This window comes from Trachypithecus francoisi, unplaced genomic scaffold (assembly GCF_009764315.1).
Source record: "Trachypithecus francoisi isolate TF-2019V2 unplaced genomic scaffold, Tfra_2.0 Lachesis_group7, whole genome shotgun sequence".
NCBI classification, from domain to species: Eukaryota; Metazoa; Chordata; class Mammalia; order Primates; family Cercopithecidae; genus Trachypithecus; species Trachypithecus francoisi.
Genome location: NW_022681472.1, coordinates 41,497,099 through 41,521,247, shown reverse-complemented (window position 1 = coordinate 41,521,247; position 24,149 = coordinate 41,497,099). Strand labels below are relative to the sequence as shown.

Below are 24,149 nucleotides of genomic sequence, written 5' to 3'. Positions count from 1 at the left end.
GAAAGGGACTGAGAGCTCCAGAAAGTAGCTTGGTGGGCTGTTCAGGAAGTGAACTCTCCAGACCTTCAGATGATTGCAGCCAAGGTCAACATCTTGACTGGGGAATCCAGTGGAGAGACCCTGAGTCAGAACCAGCCTGATAAGCTATTCCCAGATACCCTACTCTCAGAAAATATGTGAGATAATAAATACTAGTTGTTACAGGCTCTTAAGTTTTGGGGTACTTTATAAGCATCAGTAACAGTGAATATAGGCCTTTCTTGTTGTTGTTCAAAGCTGGAAATAAATAGGGCTTAGTATCTTTTGGTCTGTGTAGACTTAGTCCTGAAGAAGTGTGTAGCAAATGAAGAAAGTGTGAGGTTACAATTTCTGGAGAAATCAACTGTAAATAGTAAGAAAAGTTTCATCTAAGCAAGCAGAATTTCAAGAATAGAGAATAAACAACAGGTAATATGTGGCATCCTGTGCTGCAATTATGATGTCAGGAGCACCCTAACAAGCAGAATGAGCAACAGCAAGGAGTCTATCAGCAGGCTATATACCCTTGTATCCAGACAGGCAGCACCAGGGAAGACTTTTAGCAGGTAAGTCTTTAGTCAGGCTGAGACTTCTGACTTCGCGCTCATGAAAGAAGATGGGCATGAAGAAAAAGGGACTGGGGACAGGATTATCAAAACAAGGCTTAGGTACTAAGGTACAAGGACCAAAGCTAATAAGTAATCCACAAAGAAGGGTGAGAGAACTCGGGAGTAAATCTAGCTGCCAGAAAAGACCCATGAAGTCATAGCTCAATTCGTGGAGAGGCTGACTTGTTTAACCCCCAGCAGTTACCTGGAGCTCCTATGAAAGTGATGAGTCCACCTGCCTAGTATTAATAGTGGTCACTGATCCTAAGATAGAGATAGATGTGTGGGCATGATCCAGGTCTGAAAGAGAATCAGGGTTAAAAGAACAGAACTTTAGGCAAATGCCAAGAACCTGGATTTTTTCTTTGATCTACATAGATTGCTGACAACACCAGAATTTCTTTTCCTATTTTATCCACAAGGATGTAAGAATAGAATCTCAGGTTTTTTGGTGTTACCCAGAAGTAAAATTGCTTCCACTGGAATATTTGCTGGATAAGTTTATATTTTGTTGTCCTACCTACATGGGAGAAATAGAATGAGATAGAGACCTCCATTGGAATAAGAAGTATCCTTAAGAAATATAAATTTAACCAATGCAAAATGTGTAGTAGACCCATGCCAATTGCAATGCTGGGTAATGTGCATGATCCTGTTGTGCCATACTACAGATAACTTCTGATGAGCATCTAGTTATTTGCTGACACATTTGATTTTTTTTCCCAAAGGAAACTGAGGACAGACTCAGTACCTTTTACAGAGCAATGCTAAGTATTGTACCTGTACAAAACTTTATCATCACTTGTTATTTACTTTGCAGTCTATGTAATAAAGTCACACTGCATTTGTTTGGAGAAACTAGAAATTGGTTTCTAGGCCCAATCTAATTAATTAATTTATTTTTATTTTAGTAAAACATAACATAAAATTTACGATTTTAACCAATTTTAAGTGTACAGTTGAGTGGCATTAAGAACATTTACATTGTTGTGCAGTCACCACCACCATCCATCTCTAGGATTCTTTCATCAAACCATGTTGACACTCTATGGCAATTAACTCTTCATTCTCCCCTCTCCCCAGCCCCTGATAACTTTTCTTTCTCTAGGAATTTGACTACTCTAGGTTCCTCATGTAAGTGGAATCATACAATATTTATCTTTTTGTATCTGGTTGATTTTGCCTGGCATTATGTTCTCAAGGTTCACATTGCAGCTTATATTAGGATTTCATCCGTTTTAAGGCTGCATAATATTGTATTGTATGTACACACCCATTTTGTTAATCCATTCATCTGTTGATGAGACTTAAGTTGTTTCTACATTTTGGCTATTATGAATAATATTTCTATGATGATTGGGATACAAATATCTGTTCTAATCCTTGCTTAAAATTATTTTGTCTATATACCCAAAAGTGGAATTGCTGGATCAAGTGATAACTCTATGTTTAATTTTTTGAGGAACCATCCAACTGATTTCCACAGTGGATGTACCATTTTGCATTCCATCAGCAATACACAAATGTTCCAGTTTCTCTGTGTCCTTGTCAACATTTGTTATTTTCTATTTTTTTTTTTTTTAATAATAACCACCCTGATGGGTAAAGTGGTATCTCACTTTGGCTTTGATTTGCATTTCCCTAATGATTAGTTGTTAGTGGTGTTGAGTATTTTTTTCATGTGCTTATTGACCATTCATATATCTTCTACAGAGAAATGTCTGTTCAAGTCCTTACCTCATTTTTAAATTTTTTTTTTTTTTTTTTTGGTGTTGAGTTTTAGGAATTTGCTCTATATTCTGTATATTAATACCTTATTGGATATGTAATTTGCAAATATTTTCTCCCATTCTGTGAACTGCCTTTTAACTCTGTTGATAGTGTCCTTTTATGCAGAAAAGTTTTTAATTTTGATGAAATACAATTTATATATTTTTCTTTATCATCTGTCTTTAGGGTCATGGCCAAGGAATTATTGCCAAATCTAAGATCGTGAATCCTTTCTCACTTTTTTCTTCTAAGAGTTTTATAGTTTTAGGCCTTACATTTTGGCTTTTGGTTCATTTTGAGTTAATTTTTGTATATAGTGTCGGGTGAGAGTGCAACTCCATTCTTTTGCATGCGGACATCCAGTTTCCTTAGCACCATTTGTTGAAAAGACCGTCCTTTCCCCATTGAATGGTCTTGGCACTCTTGTTGAAAATCATTTGACTACATATGTGAGCTTTTATTTCTGGGCTCTATAGGTTATTCCATTTGTCTGTCTGTCTATCTTTGTGCCAGTCCCATGCTGTTTTGATTACTGTAGCTTTGTAGTAAGTTTTGAAATCAGAAAGTCTGAGAACTACAGCTATGCTCTTTCTCAAGATTGTTTTGGGTATTCGAGGTCCCTCAAAATTCCATGTAAATTTTAGCATGGATTTTTCCATTTCTGCAAAAACTTCATTGGGATTTTGCTAGGGATTTCATTGAATCTGTAGGTTGCTTAGGATAGTACTACCACCTAATTAACTTGTATGTAATAATCAAAATACTAACAAATGTTTACTGAGTGATTACCATGTGTTGGAAACTCTTCTAAGCACTTTTCATGAATTATCTAATTTAATTTTTGTGACATCATGAGCTAGGAAATATTACTATCTTCACTGCACTGGTGAGGAAACCGAAGCTTGGCAAGATGAAGAGAGTTGCCAAAGTCTTTCTTCTGCTTGGTGAATAGCTGTGCAGTGGCATTGGGGGACCCGGGTCTGATGCCAGAGCTCTCCTAAATGAGTTACCACAGATCTTGCAGCTCATTCTGGAAGGCACTGGAGCTGGCATCTAGGCCAGATGTCCAGATCCAGACACCAATTGCAGAATTATTACCTGGACCTCATCAGCATGTGCCTGGGTCCTGAAGACCTCTTCTCATAGCCAAGAACACTGGCTGTCCATCAGCAGGTACAGCATTAACCCAGAACCCTGGCACACAGGCCTCACTGTTAGGAAAGCCTGCTCCTGAGATCATGGGAAAATTTCAGCACAGCTTCCTCTCAACTCCATCAGCATTTGATGTGCCTCCTAGATAAACTGTCATATTATAATCTTTTATGATAAGTATCTTTGCCCTAATAGCTTTTGAGCACATGGTGTGCAAGACTCATTTCTTTTTTTTTTTATTTTTTTTTGAGACGGAGTCTCGCTCTGTCGCCCAGGCTGGAGTGCAGTGGCCGGATCTCAACTCACTGCAAGCTCCCCCTCCCGGGTTTACGCCATTCTCCTGCCTCAGCCTCCCGAGTAGCTGGGACTACAGGCGCTCGCCACCTCGCCCGGCTAATTTTTTTTAATTTTTTAGTAGAGACGGGGTTTCACCGGGTTAGCCAGAATGGTCTCGATCTCCTGACCTCGTGATCCGCCCGTCTCGGCCTCCCAAAGTGCTGGGATTACAGGCTTGAGCCACCGCGCCTGGCCAAGACTCATTTCTTTTTCACTTTTCTCCCTCTTGAATTGAGCCTAGTGCCTGGTCTATGATAGGATCTCAGTAAATACTTGATCTTTTTCAAATACACACAAACATATAAAAGTGAGATATGTATATATATACACACACATATATATATACACACACAGTATATATTACACATCTATTTGTATTGAATATGTATGTGCTCAACTATAATTCTATTACTCTGGAGGAAAAAGAAAATGGTTTTTAGTGTCAGGGGGCAGCCTCAGCTACACATGGTTCTCATTTATAATTTCCACCTTGTGTTCTAATTGTAAACTAGAACCTAGATTGATTGATTGATTGATTGACTTTTGAGGCAGAGCCTCGCTTTGTTGCCCAGGCAGGAGTGCAGTGGCACAATCTGGGCTCACTACAGCCTCCACCTCTCAGGTTCAAGCGATTCTCGTGTCGTGCCTCAGCCTCTCAAGTAACTGGGATTATAGGTCAGTGCCACTATGCTCGGCTAGTTTTTGTATTTTTAGTAAAGATGGGCATTTTGCTGTGATGGCCAGGCTGGTCTCGAACTCCTTGCCTCAAGTGATCTGCCTGCCTCAGCCTCCCAAAGTGCTGGGATTACAGATGTGAGCCATCGTGCCCGGCCCCTACTTTTGATTCCTGTTATTGAGAGCTTTTTTTGGTATATAAAACCTACCGTCCTCCTCTGACTAGTCCTGAGTCCCAGGGTCTCTCTTGTCATTATGTAGAGAGGCTGAGTCCAGCAACTTTGCTGTCAGCTGTGAGTAGACTCCCCTGATGCTGTCTGTCTGTCAGATCAGCCACATAAATGTCAACTACAGGGTTCTACTGGGCCACTGGGAAATCTTGTGGCTTAGGTTGACCTTTCTGGATATTATCTGTATCTTGTGGACCTGTAACCTGCATGCAACATCCACCTGCCAGCCTGGATCTCCACTTAGAGCTGGGACTGCCTTCCAGCCCCCACACGGACATATCACGAGTTCTAAATGGCTGCATGCCCTGTAATGAAAACCTAACAATTACTGTGGCTTCTAAAACTTTGGGGGATCATAAATCCATTTTGAATAGCTGATGAGAAGTAAATGCCTTCTCTGTAGAAAAAAGAAATATATATATATATATGCAAGTATAGATACAATTTTGCATTTAATTTGCAGTTTGCGAACTTCCAAACTGAAGATCTAGAGACTTGGCATGTTTGGGGGTGGGTCAGGCAGAAGGAGTAGGGCAGACACAAAAGCCACCACCACAGTGGCACTGATTGTCATCACAGTTGTTGCTTCTGCCAGATGGGAGAGGGATGAAGACTTTCATTTGTGATGGAGGATTGCCAGCTCTGGGTGGCAGTTATTCAGTAGGACAGGACTCCTTTTATATGTGATTTATTTTATGTATAAAAGGAGTTTTCAAAAATCACAGTCTGTAAAGTGGTTTCATGAATAGGCTGTAATGTGATTACTGAACAAAAAAAAAAAGGAGTATGTTCTATCTGTCAGCAGGGGACGATTGCCACCTTTTGCTTAATGTCTTCAGTGTTGAAAAGAAGCGTGGGCAAAGTGAAAAACCCACAATCTAATCTTTTAAATGTGTATCAATAATCATGAGTTAATGGGGCATGAAAAGGAAGGAATTTGAATAATCTTGAGCAAAGATTGCTTCAGTTTTTTTTAACATCAATTTTGTAAGTAATTCTAAAGATTGAATCAGAAGAAAAAGTAAAATCAGAAAGAATGTTTGGATTTTATTGCTACTGAGAGGTAAAAGAAGAATCTTGTGGAAACCTGAGCTGAAGGTTTTCAAATCATTCTTTCACACACAGGTGAATCAGCCCTGGCTAAACAATTCTGAGGTTAGTCTGGCGATGGCGTTTTCATATTTTGCAGATTAGTAAAGAAGATTAAGTGCACAGAGGATATGTAGTATGCATATATCAACACGTAGTATTTACATTTTGTCATTTTACAACTATTGTCTTTACAGTTATGTGATACTTGTCAGATTCTAGGAATAGATTAGTGATTCTTGTGAAACCAAGTATTGTGTCCACAGTTGGTTCCTTCCAGCAGGTTCGTGGTTTCACCAACTTCAAGAATGAAGCCGTGGATCTCCGCAGTGTTACAGCTCTTAAAGGTGGTACAGACCCAAAGAGTGAGCAGCCGCAAGATTTATTGTGATGAGTGAAATAACAAAGCTTCCACAACGTGGAAGGGGACCCAAGCGGGTTGCGCGCCACTGGCTGGAGTGGCCAGCTCTTAGTCCCATATTTGTCCCTGCCCATGTCCTGCTGATTGGTCCATTTTACAGAGTGCTGATTGGTCCATTTTACAGAGTGCTGATAGGTCCATTTTACAAATCTCTAGCTAGCCACAGAGCACTGATTGGTGCGTTTTACAATCCTAGCTACAGAGTGCTGATTGGTGCATTTTACAATCCTCTTGTAAGAGAAAAGTTCTCCAAGTCCCCACCTGACCCAGAAGTTCAGCTGGCTTCACCTCTCAGTATCACAGGCCACCAGGACAACAATATTCACTGGAGAGTTAATTTCCTTAACGGTTTTAGATAATGGAGAAGAATCTGATTCATCCATGCTAAGGAATTTAATCTTGAAAGAAAAAAATATTTTTGTTATATAAAATGTGAATAGAGAATTTATAGTTCCTGTTGATAACTAAGGCAAAAGTTATTCCTTAAATGAATTTTTTAGTAATTATTCCCATTTTGTTTGACAAAAATTTATCTGATTTTAATTTTATGTTCAACTATTTTATGAGTTATAAGAATCTAGAGCTCAATTATAGCTATTCTTTCCTTTATTTAAATCACATGAAAATAAATAAATAAATGAACACCCTTTCTTACTCATTTCTGCTTCCTTAAGACTTTTCATCCTTTTTTTTTTTTTTTTTGCAAGAGCTACACTGCAACCTCCACCTCCTGGGCTCAAGCAATTCTCCTGCCTCAGCCTCCCAAGTAGCTGGAACCACCGGTGTGCACCACTGCGACTAACTAATCTAATTTTTGTGTTTTTAGTAGAGACAGGGTTTCACCATGTTGGCCAGGTTGATCTCGAACTCCTGAACTCAAGTGATCTGCCCGCCTCAGCCTCCCAAAATGCTGGGATTACAGGCATAAGTCACTGCACCTGGTCCATCCTTTATTTTTGAAGAGGAAATATTTATTTTTCCTTTTCTCCAAATATTATATTGGTGCAAAAGTAATTGCAATTTTTGCCATTACTTTTAATTATGCTATGTTAGCATAAATAAGGAAAACTCTTAAAGTAACCAATTGAAGAAAGTGGTAGACTCCTAACTATGCACCAATATATGATTTCTCACTCCTTTGAGGCGTATAGGAGAATTACACATCCCAGTCCCTTCCTTTGCATTGGGGTGAGGCTGTGTGACTGGTTCCATCTCGTGGGTTGTGACTCAGTTCCAGAATTGAACATTTAATTGACAATGCCAGACCCTCTAGAGTTCTTCTGCTACTACAGTAACGATGTAAGTATGCATGAAGATGGATTCCCCTTCAGTATGTGTCCTTGAGAGTCTGTGATGAACAGAAAAGTAAGCCGAGCTTACTGCCAACCCACATTGGTCATTTTTCATAAACTAGAAAGAGATCATTGTCAGCTGGGCGTGGTAGCTCATGCTTGTAATCCCAGCACTTTGGGAGGTGGGAGATCCTTTGAGGTCAGGATTTTGAGATGAGCCTGGACAACATAGCGAGAACTTATCTCTAGAAAACATTTTTTAAATCTTAGCTGGGCACATGGTACTTGCCTGAGAGGCTAGGGCGGAAGGATCACTTGAGCCCAAGGGTTTTTGGGTGCAGTAAGCTATGATCATGCTACTGCACTCTAGGCTGGGCAACAGAGTGAAACCCTGTCTCTAAAAAAATAAAAATAAAATTTTTAAAGCCTCTGTTGTTTAAAGCCCCTGAAATTTTGGGGTTGTTAGCCTGTGTAGTTATTTTAACGAATACAGAGAGAACAATTAATAATTTCTAATAATTTTAATGAAACAACTAATAATAATTCAAACAAAAACTGATATAGATTTGATACATACTGTATGTTAGACACTTAAAACTACCCAATGAGGTAGTGATTAATATAATTCTCATTTTATAGATGAGAAAACCAAGTCGCTGAGAGATTAAATAACAAGATAACTCAATTAAGAGGCAGTAGAATGAGGATTTGAATTGAAATAGATTTGTTGCCTAGCTTAACTATTAACCAGCATGATCTCCTAATACCTCTGTAATGCACCCTGCAAGATTTTATCAACATGCCCTAGGGAAAATGATGTTCTTGGCTATAACTTTAGTAGTTCTATCTTTTAGTCAGTAACTGTGGATGAGAAACATTTAACCACAAGCTAGTTTTCTTCTCCCCTAAGAAAATCATATTTAAAAATTTCAAAGTTGAATGAACATTTACGGAGTATCCACTATGAACTAGGGATTCTTCCAGGTGCATTTTACATATGTTTTTCATGTATTCTTCTTTGAAGTCCTTTGTCCTTTAAAGTTATAACATTATTACCCTCACTTTATAAATAAAGAAATTAAGGCTCAGAAGGAGACGTAATATGCCAAACAACACTCAGCTTCTAGGAGGCAGAGCCAGCGTTCAAACCCTGTTCTACTTGACTCAGAATCCCATGCTTTTTCAGTAGGAGATAATTCATACAAATAAACCTAGTAAATGAAGCAAAACTCTGTTAACCAGATTCTTTTAGGATGGAGTGGGCCTTGAACAAAGTTGGCTGAGGAAACTGTGGGAATTCCTGCCAGCTCTGGATTTTTGGCAGTCGGGGCACATCTCATCATGCTGGTTCAAAGCGTGTGCTGTGCTCAGGCTTGCAACCCAACAGCACTGAACTGTGAAATGACTCTCCGTGTGGTTCTTGAAGTGAAAGTTCAGAACGGCTTTCCAAATATGCCTGCAATGACACTACAAAAATGACAAACGCACCATCTGTTACAGCTTCGGGTTATTCCAAAGGTTTGGTCCTGAAGAACCTAAAATGTCTCCCTGAAGTTGTGGTTCTCTTAGAGTAAGCACTAGGACTTCAGTCAGCTACAACTTCCTGGCTTCCATAGCACTCAGATGAATGTTTCAGAACATGATCTGATTTCTGTCCTTCATTCTGTCCTTCATTTACTTCAGACTTTCTTCTGCCATTGCATTTTTTTAAACTGTCACTTTAAAGAAAGCATGAGGTGAACTTTTTCATACATTACCCTTTAACAATATTACTGACTTGTCTGTAAAGTCAGCATCAAAACCAACTAAGCACTAAAATTTACATTTACATTCTATGTGAACCTAAGATTGCCATAAAAGCAGTAGTAAAACCAGGAAGACTTGATTCCTGTTATATCCAGTCTTAAACATATTTGATTTGTCAGGAAAATTCCTCAGCAAGCTGGGAGTGCCTTGCTCCAGATGTGATAACAGAATATTTTATCATAATACAAATAAGTGTAAAGCCCTGCCCTTTACTTGCTCTAAATTTCAAAGTTTATGGAATGTTCTGAATTCCTGATCCCTCTCTCCATGTGAAATGCTTACCTCAGCTTCTTTACACAGGTCTTGTCAAAGGTTAAGATTTTTGACTCCGTTTTTGGAAATAAATCAAATGTAGTTATAATCTTGATTCTGTTTTGGAAACTAAATCAAATTTAAAAGCGTCAATGTCTTTTAAGACTGTTTCTATGAGTGTCACGCAGAGCCTTCTTGCATGCTTGTGGTTTACAGGAGTGAAATTGCTTAAAAGGTGGGTCTGGGTATTGTTGACAAGCCAGAGAAATGTCCAGTGTCTAGATCTTCTCTCTCATCCAAAGCCAGATGAAGGATCACTAGAAGGCAGCTTTTCCTGCCAGACTTGCATCAGGAAGGTGCTTAGCTCATCATAGCAATTTTCTTTTCAAATTATTTTGTATCACTGGATATACTAATGTTTTTTACATGATAACATAGAATGTAGAACATTATAAATAAGACAAGAAAACAGTGTTAGAGTGTTATCTTGTTAGCCTCAGAGATATAATATCTACCTGGGAGAAGTAACTGACTTCAATTTCTGCATATTTCTTCAATTTCTGCATCTCATATTTGAGATATTTTAATATTTTCCTTCTTACATCACTCCCACCCTCCCCTCTATCCCCATCACTGCTACCAACCTGAGCAATAAGTAAAATCAAACTAAAGAAAGAATATAGTTGCAAAGGGCAGAACTGTTTCTTAATAATAAAAACATTTATTGTCCTCAGTATTCCATTTAAAATTGGTCAAGCTGTTTTTACAACCACGACAACAAAAATATGAGTGCTGAAAACATGAAGAAAAGAAAGTTCTAAGCCACTGAAACTTTGTCTCAAATTAAAACACAAATGTTACATTTAATCCTCTTGTTTGTGGAACATTAGTGTCTCTTGAGAGTGTAACAAATATTTTCACCCTCCCCAATTACCTCTCCCCATTACATACATATACCCTTAAAGAGTTTTGTAGTCATCAAGTTTGGGAAACTGCCTGCTCTCTCCTCCTCTTTGTGATTCATAATGTATATATGCATTTTAAAGCCTCTGTGGAGTTCTAGTGAAGAGGACTCTGTGACTTTAACAGAGCATCGTTCTCCTGGGAATACTAACTATATTTTGGTAATCATAATTTCAGAAATGCTGGACTAGAGCTATACATAAGAATTAAGGCCCAACCTTGCAGCAACTTAAATGCCGGCTGAGCTGGAACCTTGTGTGGGCAGGGCAGTTATTAATTGTTGCACAGGTGTTACAGACCTACATGATCAGGGACATGAGCCTGGTCGTCAGAAATAGGGCTTGAATCCAGCTTGGCCACCTAATATTGTGTGTTCAAAGGTAGATTACCTCGCTTATCTTCAGCTCTGATTCCTCACCCACTTATAAAAACTCGGTATGTTAATATATGCCTTACAGTGTTATTGGGAGGAGCTGGCACATTTGAAGACTGGAATACTTTCAAATAGAAATTCTCTGGGAATGTTACTGGAAATTTGGAAATCTCATTAAATAACAGTCTCTTTAAAAACAATGAATGACTGTGGAAATGTCAACCAAATCAATTTTCTCTCCTAATTCTCTCTCCTAATTACAGGCTCACAAGAGTCTCTTTTCTTTTAGATCAAAGCAGGTAGTCTCCCTGAGTAATTGTGGCATGATTTCATGGCTCAATGCAAATGTGAAGAAGGACTAAGTCTGTTTTTCTCAGGCTGTGAGGAGAATTAGTGAAACAAATATAGTTCTGAGGGCATCAGGGGAAGAAGGTATATCTTTTTATCATGTATTCATCTTGCTGCTTTTTATATTAATGTTGACTATGATATTTACTAGCTTTCATTCATTGCCCTTGTGCCTCCTGAATTCACATTGCATGTTAATTACAAGAAAATTACAGGGATGGGAGAATTGCTCGAGCTCAGGAGTTTGAGACCAGCCTGGGCAACATAGTGAGACTCCTCTCTCATTTTCTTAAAAAAGAAAAATGTGGTTTTTTTTCCTTTTCACATATGAACATTTTGATTCATAGAAATGCACCATAAAGATTGGTCTAGGGAGGAAGAGGAACCCTAGGAATAGGATAAAAATTCTATAAAGTGAGGGATGTCTTGGAGGGGATGCAGAATATAATGCTGGCAACTGCCATTGAAAAGATTTGGATGCCTTTGTCCCTGAGTAGAATTGTCAAGAATTTGGTGATGTGAGTCACGGGGAAATGCAGGCTTGGCATACACGACAATACAAATACCCTGCATGACATTTACGATGGATTTATATATATGTTTCCTGAGACTTCTGCAAGTAGATTTTTTTTTTTTCTTGAAAGATTCTTGCTCTGTCTCCCAGATTGGAGTACAGTGGCCCAATCTCGGCTCACTGCAACCTCTGCCTCCCAGGCTCAAGCAATTCTTGTGCCTCAGCCTCCCAAGTAGCTGGGATTACAGGTGTGTGCCACCATGCCCGACTAATTTTTGTATTTTTAGTAGAGAGGAGGTTTTGCCATGACGGCCAGGCTTGTCTTAAGTGATCTGCCTGCCTTGGCCCCCCAGAGTGTTGGGATTAAAGGCTTGCGCCACCGTGCCCAGCCTGCAAGTAGCTTTTCCTTAAGACTATGTCTTAGTCCATTTGTGTTGCTATAAAGGAACAGCTGAGGCTTGGTAGTTTATAAAGAAAAGAGGTTTATTTGGCTCATGGTTCTGCAGGCTGTACAGCAAGCATGGCACCAACATCTGCTTCTGATGAGGGCCTCAGGAAGCTTCCACTCATGGCAGAAGGTGAAGGGGAGCCATCGTGTGCAGAGATCACATGGAGAGGAGGAGACGAGAGAGAAGAGGGAGGCGCTCTTTTCAACAATCAGTTCTTGCTCTTTTCAGCAACCAGTTCTCACGGGAACTAAAAGTGAGAAGTTGCTCACTCCCGAGACAATGGCACCAAGCCATTCATGAGGGATCCCCCACTGTGATCAAACACCTCTCACCAGTCCCCACCTCCCACACTGGGGATCAAATTTCAACAAGAGACTTGGTAGGGCCAAACAAAACATATCCAAACCACAGCAGAGTGCTTGTCTTGTATTTCAGATCCTGTTAGAAGTGTGGGTTTTGAGAAGATATGGGTGTGAATTATGTCTGCCGTTAAATGAAAATAATTTTGGAAAATGTGTGTAAAATTGTACAGATATGTCTTCCACACATATTTTCTTCCCTCAAAACCCCTTCATCGCAGTGGGGCCGTTATTGCTGCCAGTAGTGATAGTCTTGAAATCATGAATATTGATTCTTGCCAAATTTGAACAATTCCGCTTTACTCTATCATTAAAAAACAACAACAACAACAAAAACAGGGCCAGGTGCAGTGGCTCACACCTGTAACCCCAGCACTTTGGGAGGCCAAGGCAGGCAGATCACCTGAGGTCAGGAGTTCGAGACCACCCTGACCAACATGGAGAAACTCTGTCTCTACTAAAACCACAAAATTAGCAGGGTGTGGTGGCATGCACCTGGAGTCCCAGTTACTCGGGAGGCTGAAGCAGGAGAATTGCTTGAACCAGGGTGGGCGGAGGTTGCAATGAGCCAAGATTGTGCCATTGCACTCCAGCCTAGGCAACAAGAGCGAAAGTCCATCTCAAAAAAAACCGAAAACCAAACAAACCTCAATATATGTATTTTGGAGATGTTCTTTTTTTTAAAAAAATTAATAACCATTTTGGGTTCAAGGGCACACATGCAAGTTTGTTACAGGTGGATTGTGTGACACAGAGATTTGGTGTACAGATTATAACTGATAGGTAATTTTTCGATCCTCATCCTCCTCCCACCCTTCACCCTCAAACAGGATCCAGTGTCTCAAAACCAATATTTTTTTCAGATCCTTTTGTATATTGAATATTGTGTTAGGCTGAATGCTTGCATTAGGGAAATATAACAAACACACATTTATTCAATAAATATTGAGTACTTACTATATGCCAGGCCCTGTATTAGGTCATGGGATATGCTGCTGCACTGAATAAAAACACATACAAAAAAATGCAAGCAAAAATTCCTGCCGTTGTAGGGCTTATATCCTAGTTGGTTAACTGGGGATGACAATAAGCAACATAAGTAAATTGTAGATAAATTAGATAGTGATGAGGAGTGTGTGCTGAGGATGAAACATAGCGCAGGGAATGAAGGGTGGGAGAAGGAGCTGAAGTTATAGACAGGGTGGCCCAGAAAGGCCCCGTGAAGAAGGTGACATTTGGATAAAGACCCAAGAAGTCAGAGAAGGAGCCCTGTGGATATCTGGAGGAAGAGGCCTGGGGAGGAAGCAAGCCTGGCATGTTGGAGGAAAGGCTGGGAGATGGAAGGGCTTGGAACAGGTGAATGAGGGGCAGAATAGCAGGTGATGAGATCACAGGGTCACAGAGAACCAGGCCACACAGAGCATTGTCCATCTTAGAAAGACTCAGGCTTCCACTCTGAGATAGAAAGGCATTAGAGGGCTTTTTGTTTGTTTAGGTTTTCTTATGTATTTATTTTTGTAGATGAGAGAAAGATGTGACTTCCATCTGAACAGCATCACTTTGACTGTGAGTGGTGATTAGAGGGAAGGAAGAAGATGGAAGTGGGAGACCATTTGGGAGGCTACTGCAGGAATCCAGATGAGCCATGATGGTGACTTGCTGTAAGTCAGGGTGGGTGATAAGTGACTATACTTGGGGTACATTAAGTGTATCTGGAAGGACTTTCTGGTGGGTCAGATTGGAAAGGAGGAATGCCAAAGTCTCTGAAGCTTTCAGACTGAGCAAAGGATGAGATGAAGTAGACTGACGGACAAGAAGGTCTGAGTGGGTTGGTGAGATCACCGTCAGTCATGCTGAGCTTGAGGTGCCCATTAGGCAAGTGGCTGTGTCAAGTAGGCAAGTGGATATGGAAGCCTGGACTTGCAGGGAGAGGTCTAGTTTGGAGATATCAGTCTGTAAGTCGGCAGCCTAGAGATAGTATTTAAAGCAATAAAATTGGATGGAATCATCTAGGAATACATTTGGATACAAAAGATAAAAATTCAAGGGGTACACCCTGGATCTCTTATAAAACTAAAGATCTGGAGAATTGGAGGAACCAGGAAAGGTGAGTGAGAAGGAATGATTTGTGAGGTAGTAGGAAAACTGAGACAGAGATGTAGCTAAGTGTAGAAATTCCTGGGTGAGGGCTACAGAAGAGGGAGGGGTGTGTGTGTGAATATGTGGTATGTATGTCATATAAACTGTATCAAATGCAACTTGTAGAAACTAAATTGACTGCTGCATTTAGCAACATGGAGGTCATCTGTGACCTTGAGAATCACATATAAAGCAAAAATAATGGAGCACAGATTAAGTGACTCACGTGGTAGAGACCCTGCATGTGAGAACAATTTAAAGGTCTTGTAAAACGTACAGATTCCTGGATCTTATTCCCCAGAGAATTGAACCTGTAACTCTAGTATGGTGCCTGGGAAGCTTTCTTTTGAATATGTACCATTTCACTTAAATGACCAGCCAGATTTTGAATTCCCCACTGTAGGTGCTTCACAATCAGGAGAAAGTAGTAATCACACTGAGCAGCAGAATGTTACCCGAAGCAGAAGAGTTACAGTTGAATAACCAGAGAAGCTAGGAAATCTTATCACCGCCTCATGAGCAATGCAGCCAATTGACCATAATAAATGAGGAAAAGGTGCTCAAATTTCTCGAAGGAGCTCAAACTAGGGAGAGAAGATTTGGAAAAAGGATGTTGAAGCTGAATGCTGCAAACTGCAAGTCCAGCTAAATCTGTGTAGGTAACCAAGAGTCACCGAGGGCATCCAAACCTGAATGGGATATTACAAAGTTAATATTTTGTGAATATTATATATGGTAGCATTTTTAAAGAAAATAATTTGAAAAATAATCCATCGTAAAGGTTATCTTTCATCTCTAACATTGGTAGGTACTCTGTTTTTCGTTTCCTTGTGGACCTCAGTTTTAGGATTTTTATAATCTTTCTGGCCACTGCCACATCTTTGCAGTTTCTGTCATCACTCTCTTTTCTGCCATTTTTTACATTTATCTTGAATAGTTATTCTCAAGCAATAAACTCTAATGTTCTGATGAACCCACACATTTTTATCAATATGTAATATTTATTTTTATATCATTGGGTATAAAATATATTTGTCAGACAGAACCCTGAGCGGAGTGGATCTTGCATTAGAATATAACAGAGAGAAAGTAAGACGTAAGAGGAGGGTGATGGTACAATCTATCATCCATGGAAGGACACTTTCGGGAGTGAAAAGGGGTGCCATCAACAATAACATCAGGACAGCAGGAAGGAAGTGGAATTGTTCAGGTAAATAGGGACATATGAACACGTAGGAACTATGTGTTTTAAAGCTAAGTTTAAAGCTAAAAAGAATGCTCTGCTTATGAAACTTATGAGAACTTTGCCTTGTGAATATATTGAGTGCGCCCTGGACTGCAAATAGCATTACTTAAACAGCTGCTAATGGGCAACGAGACAGATAGTGCAGGAAATGTGGATACTTTCAGATAAACTGCAAAATACTGTGGCTCCTCTTTCATAGTGATTGTGCCTTGTGATTATGTGGATCGTTTACATCTATTTTGAGGTTTATACTTTATATGTCTTGGCTGTATAATTATGGTAGAGGTTATAATCCCTTCTAATATGCTGCAGAAACTTCTACTATTTGGAAATCCTCAGTGAACACAAAAGGAATGAATACAACTAACACTCTCCTAGTGATTACCGGCAGCAGTTTCCCTGAAGGTTTGTTAAGATAATAATTAATAATATCAACTCCTGCTAAACACTTCCACTCACTTCTAGGAAAGTTCTCCCAGTTGGCATTTCCTTTGTCTTCAGACATCTTCTGATATCTCCTAGCCTAAATAAGAAAAACTCAGCATGGCCCTGACAACATTTCTATGTACCTTTTCTTTTCAACAATTACCACATTGATTGCTGAATCTAAAGACATATTTCTGCTTAAACCTTTTAGAACTGCTTCACTGATGCTTTTTTCTCCTCCGTTACTAAAGCTCTTGGTATTGTGTGTGGGCAATTCTGTGTATATTCTTGATGTTCTTCTTTTCTAAATTATTTTTATTCTACCCTAGAGGTTTCAATATCACTTTATTATACAGATGACCCCAAATCATACTGTGACATTTTTCTTCATCTCTCTCTCACTTATTGCATTTCTTTTTTTTTTTTTTAATTTAATTTTTAAGTTCTGGGGTACATGTGCAGGATATGCAGGTTTGTTACATAGGTAAGCATGTGCCATGGTGGTTTGCTGCACCTATCAACCTATCACCTAGGTATTAGGCCCAGCAGGCATTAGCTATTTTTCCTAATGCTCTCCCTACTCCAATCAGGCCTCAGTATGTGTTATTCCCCTCCATGTGTCCATGTGATCTCATTGTTCACCTCCCTAAGTGAGAACACGCAGTGTTTAGTTTTCTGTTCCTGCCTCAGTTTGCTGAGGATAATGGCTTCCAACTCCATCCATGTCCTTGCAAAGGACATGATCTTGTTCTTTTTAATAGCTGCATAGTATTCTATGGTGTATATACAACATGTTTTCTTTATCCAGTTTATCATTGATGGGCATTTGGGTTGATTCCATGTCTTTGCTATTGCGAATAGTGCTGCAATGAACATACCTGTGCATGTATCTTTGTAATAGAATGATTTATATTCCTTTGGGGTATATACCCAGTAATGGGATTGCTGGGTCAAATGGTATTTCTGGTTCTAGATGTTTCAGAAATTGCCACACCATCTTCCACAATGGTTGAACTAATTTACATTCCCACCAACAGTGTAAACACATTCCTATTTCTCTACAACTCTGCCAGCATTGAATTTTTCGTAATACCTCAACTTCAGCTTATCCCAAGGAAAACATCCTGTATTTTGCATGACCAGTCCCCACATTCTACTTCCCTGCACAGTGCTTAGCAGTGACAGTTACAGGACATTTTTCGTCTTATAATTCTGCTTCAGAAATCCCAGGGGCACTAGTCAATTCATACCATCTTAACCCCAAGGAATGGGCAATGCAGAACTAGGACAGCCTCCTTGCAAATGGGCAAAGGTGGACTCCATAAAAACTTACAGCATAGAGTTGCTGAACAGAATGCATAATTCACATGGGTAGCTTGTACCTAAGAGAAAGAGGAGAGGAGGGGATTAAACTGGACTTACCCAGTTTTGCTTCTAAAAGTTGCTGGCCAGATAAAATCATAGAGACTAGGAGAGTTGTAAAAAGGGCATTTCATTCACATTTTAAAAAAAAAAGAAAAAAAAAGATCACCTCTCAATAGTCCCAGTTTTAATTTTTTTAAACTCATTGGGCAAATAGTTGGAAACAATAATCAAATCTACCACTTAATCCAAAAATAACATGATAGTAATAAGGTGCCCCACATTTGATCATAAAACCCAACCTCAGCATCAGATTGTCGAGGAGAATGAGAGTCCAAAGATAAAGTTTCTAAAATTCAAAATCCAAAGTAATTCAAATCCATAAGCAGTCTTCCTGACCTTGTGGGCTAATTTCACAGGAATTAAAGTCCAAAATTCATCAACCACCTCAACTTCCTGCTCTTCTCAGTCCCAGCCAGATGGTTCTCAATGCCTGAGGAGTGCTATGATTTCTTCAGCAGCTGCAGCCAAGTCTGTCTCAAGCCAAATCTCTCATGCCTCACTTGACAGTCCCAAAAGATTATCTGAGAACTGGCCCTACTCACCCACCAAATTTAGAAAACCAGCCAGTCTCCAGGCTTCTGGGCCAACTATTTCAGACAAAGATATGTTTACAACTTAGTAGAAACCCACCATACCCAGTGTTGCCAAAGATCTTAGCAGATACTCATGGCATCAGAGTGATAGAGGATAGGTGGGAAAAAAATTAGATTTTTGCAAGGAAAAAGAAAGCACAGAGGTAGGCCAGGTGTTACACTAGTGCAGCTCCTTTCACATTGAAGGAAGCATCAGGAGTGGAGAGGAAGTGTCCTTCTCACCAACAAAAATTAGAAGTTCAGCATATGATTTTGCTTAGAACAAATCTCTTTTGTGATTATTTTCTGTCTCTTGACATATATCCACATTTCAAGTAATGGAGTATTTTCATGACTAAATTATAAATGTTTTATTCATACAAAACTAGCTGGGCGTGGTGGCACACACCTGTAGTCCCAGCTACTCAGGAGGCTGAGGCAGGAGAATTGCTTGAACCTGGGAGGTGGAGGTTGCAGTGAGCAGAGATCATGCCACTGCACTGCAGCTTGGGAAACAGAGCGAGATTCCATCTCAATAAATAAATGAATAAAAATAAAAATAAAAATAAATGTTGTATTCATAGATGTCAGCTCTAGTTCATTTATCCAAACTCAATAAATGACATCTTTATTTCCTGATTCTATTTCATGCAGGAAGCAATGAGAAACTCATATGATATCTGAATGCAAGGGAAATTGTCTGTTGTTTCAAAACTATAGGAACATTCAAGTTGTATATAATATTAGTTACTTAATCATTAGCATGATATTTCTCAAGCTAGTTCACTTCTTGAGGCCATTTTCTCAGTCAACAGCAGTTTCTGAAGAAAAATTAATGCTTTGGCGCTTTTGAATTTAACGTTGATTCCTTCATCAAAAAACAGATAATCATAAATGTTCTATAATAGGATTAGTAACCTTTTTCTGTGAAGGGCCTGACAATATGATCCCTGTTGCAATTACTAAACCTTGCTTTTTAGCAAGAAGAAGCCACAGATGACAGGTAAATGAATGAGTGTGACTATGTAACGATAAAACTATTTACAAAAGGGAAATTTGGCCCATTGGCCATAGTTTGCTGACCCCTGTTCTACAGGGATTAGTTTAGGACTCAGTGAGATAATGTGCCTAACACAATGTCTGACACAAGATAGCCATTCAATAGATGCAAGTCTCCCATCTTGCTTTTCATTAGAAGAATTCCTCCAGAGCCTTTTAAGTATTTTAGCCAATTACATATATTCTTTCCAGCTTGGGAGCTCCGAAAGCTTAAAAAGAACAATTATCATTAGTTCCAAGGTATTTGAATAATTACTAAAGTTTGTTGCTTAATTATTGTTGCAAGAGTTCAATAATGCTTGGATCCAGGCTACTAAATTAAAAAAAAATGTATACAAAGAAATTAATTGTTTTTAAGCAGATTCTGAATATGTGAGAGTGCTGTTTAATTAAGTTTCTACCTACAACATAAAAACTATTGTGATATCTAGTAGTCTTCCCAGAATGAAACATTAAAAAATAATTATGAGGATAAGCTTGCCCTTTGAATCAATTTTTTAACTAAAATTAATTTTGTCTTCTTCGCTTCCCAAACCAATAATTTCCTCTCTTTTAAAATAACGGAATAGGAACCTACACAAAATTTGTTACAGAGAATTTGACCAAGCCTTTGACGTATTGTGTATTAAACACATACACGTGTTTATGTATGTGTGCGTATATACACTTTCTGCCCATGTGCAAAATATATAGCATTATCTTTCCCATTTTTAAGCCATTGCAATGTGTTACTTTTCATGCATAGGCCTTCACAACCTAAACTAACTTTTCTCAACTCTGCCTGTATATTTGAATCATCTGGAAACCTATAAAGTCACTAAAGTCAGGACCTTGTCTCCAAAGGTTCTGATTTAATTTGTCTGGAAAGGGTTCTGCACTCATATTTTAAAAAACTCCCCAGCTGTTTCTCTATATTGACAGCCCGAGTTGCTGAATCTGGCTCTGTACATTGAAGAAAGTAGAAAACTGATTCTGGGAGACAGCTCCTCTTACACCAGACATGAAATTACTGATTTTTGCTGATCAATCACTAAGTAACTATAAGTGATTTTAAAGAATAATTGTAAAAGGATGTTAAATCACAACATGAAAGTTTAAAGGAAGTTTCTAAGGCATAGACATCCCAGCTGTTTTAGCTTCATGTGATATCCTTTCAGCAGCCAAGTTTGGGCAAGCATAGGAGCTGCAGGAATATTCTGTTAGTCCTGAGGGCTTGCTGTAGCTTCAGTAGTTTTATGTAAGTCCCTTAAATAAATGGATAGATACATTTTCTAAGCATGAAAACAGTTGTGACTTATTTGGACTTTAATTTCTAAAACCAATTAATTTTTCCTGGCTAAAAATTAGCCTAGAAAACAGGTTAAGCTGATTGACAGAGGTTGAATATTAATATTGATTGGCATTCCATCTTAATATTGCTTTTAATTGCTGTTAAATACAAGGATTCTTACATGATATGAATTTAGAAAGTTGGACACGATTGGAGGAGAGGAGGTGGAGAGAATGCAAAGAACAGTCATTTATGCCTAGAAAGTCTTCAGGTGTAATTCAGTTCCCTGGCAGCTGGGCTACTCTTGTTTTGGTCAAACTCCAGACAACACCTGCTGGAGCTCCAAAAACATAGCAGCCCCGTGTCTGAATATTCCAGCTGGGGATGGGGATTTAGCTTTGCTACATTCCAGCTATAGCCCTCTGCACAGCAAATTGAACTTTCTCCCCAGGAGTTCATAACATTCATTGATAACATTCCCTTCATCTTATCCCAGTCCATGATTTTAATTTGAATTTGCCCTTTGATTTTGAGTCACACTTCAGTGCGAGCTTGAGATTTTGAAACAACAGTTTATGCTCTGCTCCATGGCAATACTTAAGAGCAATAGGCTTTTGCTGCCTTTCCAACACAGGCTGGTGAATAGTTCATGTAGTGGTCATGGTTTCGTTTTTAAAACTAAGAGTCTGGGCTGATTTTGTAGCCTGTGTTCCAGTTGTGGCAGATTAAAGGATTTTTACACAATCCTTTTTGATAACCCTGTAAGCACTGGGCACTGCACTTGCTCCACCCACATAACATATTCTCCACTGGAGCTGGGGCTCCGGAGAAGCTCTTTCATTCTGCCAATAGACAGGGGTTAAAACTGTGATCTAAGTGGAGGATTTGAGGATGTGCTACTGTTTCTATACAGAAAAAAAATTGTAGTAGTCAGAACACAAATTAAAATGAAATGCAAGTTAGTTAAATTCTCCTGGCTCACCCCTTTGGACTCCATTTCTTATCCAATAAATAATAAGAACTGAGATAGGCTGGATTTGAATTCTGTCTTCCCATTACCATTGTGTTGTCTTGAGCTTGTTTCTTTTTCTTTTCGAACTTCGGTTTCTCCATCCAAAAACGGGAATAATGATGTTCGTACCTCACTGGATTAGCAGAAAGATTAAATGAGATAATGTTTGTAAAGTACTTAATGTCATGTCTCACCCATAATAAACGCTTTGTCGGTAATATTATTATTAAAAGACAACAAAAGTCAGCTATTACTATGCTGTCTGACACTTAAGCAACTTGCTTTAAGATTGTTTTGTTCTCTGTTGTTCATGTGGTTACTCTCTCTCCAAAACCAAATTATAAAATTTACATTAAAGACAAAGATTTGGGTTTTTCTTCTTTTTCTCTTCTTTCTTTTTAAATACACTTGAGTTGTTCACTACAGAAGCAAGAGTGAATGCAGCGTAAAGAGGAGGACTAGATCGCTTTCAAATGTATCAATCTAAAATGTATGAGTTGGGTAGAACAAATGTATTTTTTCCTTTGTACACTATCAGCAACAGACACCCTATTCCCATTTTGTTTTTAACCTCTGCTTTGTATGGAAAGATTATTAATAATTTGTAGACAGGGCATTGCATAATCTTAAATCATAAAGTGAAAAAATTATTTCTCCTCGATTATCTTTCATTCCTTCTGATCATGTCAAGGAAAGGTGTCTCAGCTTCAAATTAATAAGGCTTTATTATCTTACTAATCCTGTTAACAAAGAGAGAGTAGGGATCCAAAGAGCAGTTTAGTAGGCAACGGTATTTAGTGGTAATTGAATAGATAATATGATATTATTGAAATCCTTCTACATATTTTTATTTAACTCTATTTTTGATACATTAAACTGGTTAATAAAATATCATTTTTAAAGAAATTATTTGAATAAAAAATTGAGCCATTTGAAAAAATTTATTTGCTAAAAAATATTACAGTTGATACTCATATATGGAAAGAGTACAACAGTGGCAATTCAACAGCTTCAAATCGGAAAAAGACTAGATGACCTGTTATTTTCCTTCAGACGTACTTCAGGGACCCTGAATGGCAAAGGGAGGATCTGACTCACTCCTTTAATGCTTGGAGGAACTCATCTGCAGGGTAATGACTCAAAGAGCCATATTGGCATGAATACTCTTCCTTTACCTCCTACTCTGCCTGCTTTATCCCTGTGAGTTGCAAAGAACGGGGAAAAAAAAAAACTAGAAAAGAAAATGAGATTGGGGTAGGAATAAGAATATTCATTTCCAGATTGTCTGAACATGACATATGCTTTCCCAAAAAAAAAGGTTCTCTCATAAAAATGAAAGATACTGTAGTCTGAACACAAGTCTCATATTTTAACCCAGCAACTAAGATATCTTGTTAGTCAAAGCTGTCAGCTTATTCATGGGTTTGCCTTTTTTTTCCCCCCTGAGATAGGTAGCTACTCTCCAGTATCCACAGGAGACATTTTCTACCTTGTGGATTCTATCTATATGTCTTATCTGTCTCTCTCTCTATCAATAGTTATCTATCTATCTACCTACCTATCTATCGATCATCTATCATACTCAGCATTGTCTTTCAATTCCTTTTGCTGTTCTATACTATTCTGAGATGTTTTTTCATTATTACCTAGAGATTAAGAAATGATTTATTCACTGAATTTAATAAAACAGCCAAAAGACTATGAAATCATTCATTAGAACATTTTAGTCTGATAAAAACTATTTCTTGATAACCTACAATTGTGTCGTGTTTATGCAAATACTGAAAGTTGACTGGAAGTTCATCTTTTATGCTTTCTCTGCACTGAATCCCAACAATGTCCATTGAATGAGTAGCCTATGATTTCAATTTAAAACTGATTATTCATTAAAAAAAAACTATCTCTATAAGGGGTAAGATTTTACATGTATTTATTAGAGTGTGAGTATGCTCAGTTAACAGGAACTAAGGAACAGGCCACTGGAGACAGGAAGAATTTCAGAGAATAACTAGTTCTTCTCATGCACTTTAGGAGTAGGTAATTAGAGGTCCGGAGAGTTAAATAAACTTGCCTAAGGTTGCACCTTTAATGGTTGCACACAGTTAGAGGTGGAGTCCAGCCCACAGCTTCCCAGATAAGGGCTCTACCCTATTGTTTACCCACCAAGACATACAGGACTAGAAACCATTTGTTTTAATTTCCTGTGACATGTCAATCTTCACGATCTTGGCAGCTATTTTAAAGAGAAGATAATTCCTTCAAATTAACAGTACAAAGCCATTCATTACTCCTTACTCAACTTTTTCTTAAGCACTCCATAGTATAGCCTCTAGAAGCTTTTGATC

At 38.6% G+C, this 24,149-nt stretch overlaps 1 long non-coding RNA gene across 1 annotated transcript in view; it reads left to right on the top strand.

The window, feature by feature from the left end:
* Nucleotides 1-503: 503 nt before the first annotated feature.
* LOC117079358 overlaps nt 504-24,149 on the top strand; it is a 45,968-nt gene continuing 22,322 nt past the window's right edge. Inside the window, exons 1-3 of the long non-coding RNA XR_004435385.1 lie at nt 504-584; nt 14,177-14,316; nt 15,198-15,449. This is a non-coding gene — a long non-coding RNA (uncharacterized LOC117079358). The remainder of the gene's footprint in view (nt 585-14,176; nt 14,317-15,197; nt 15,450-24,149) is intronic.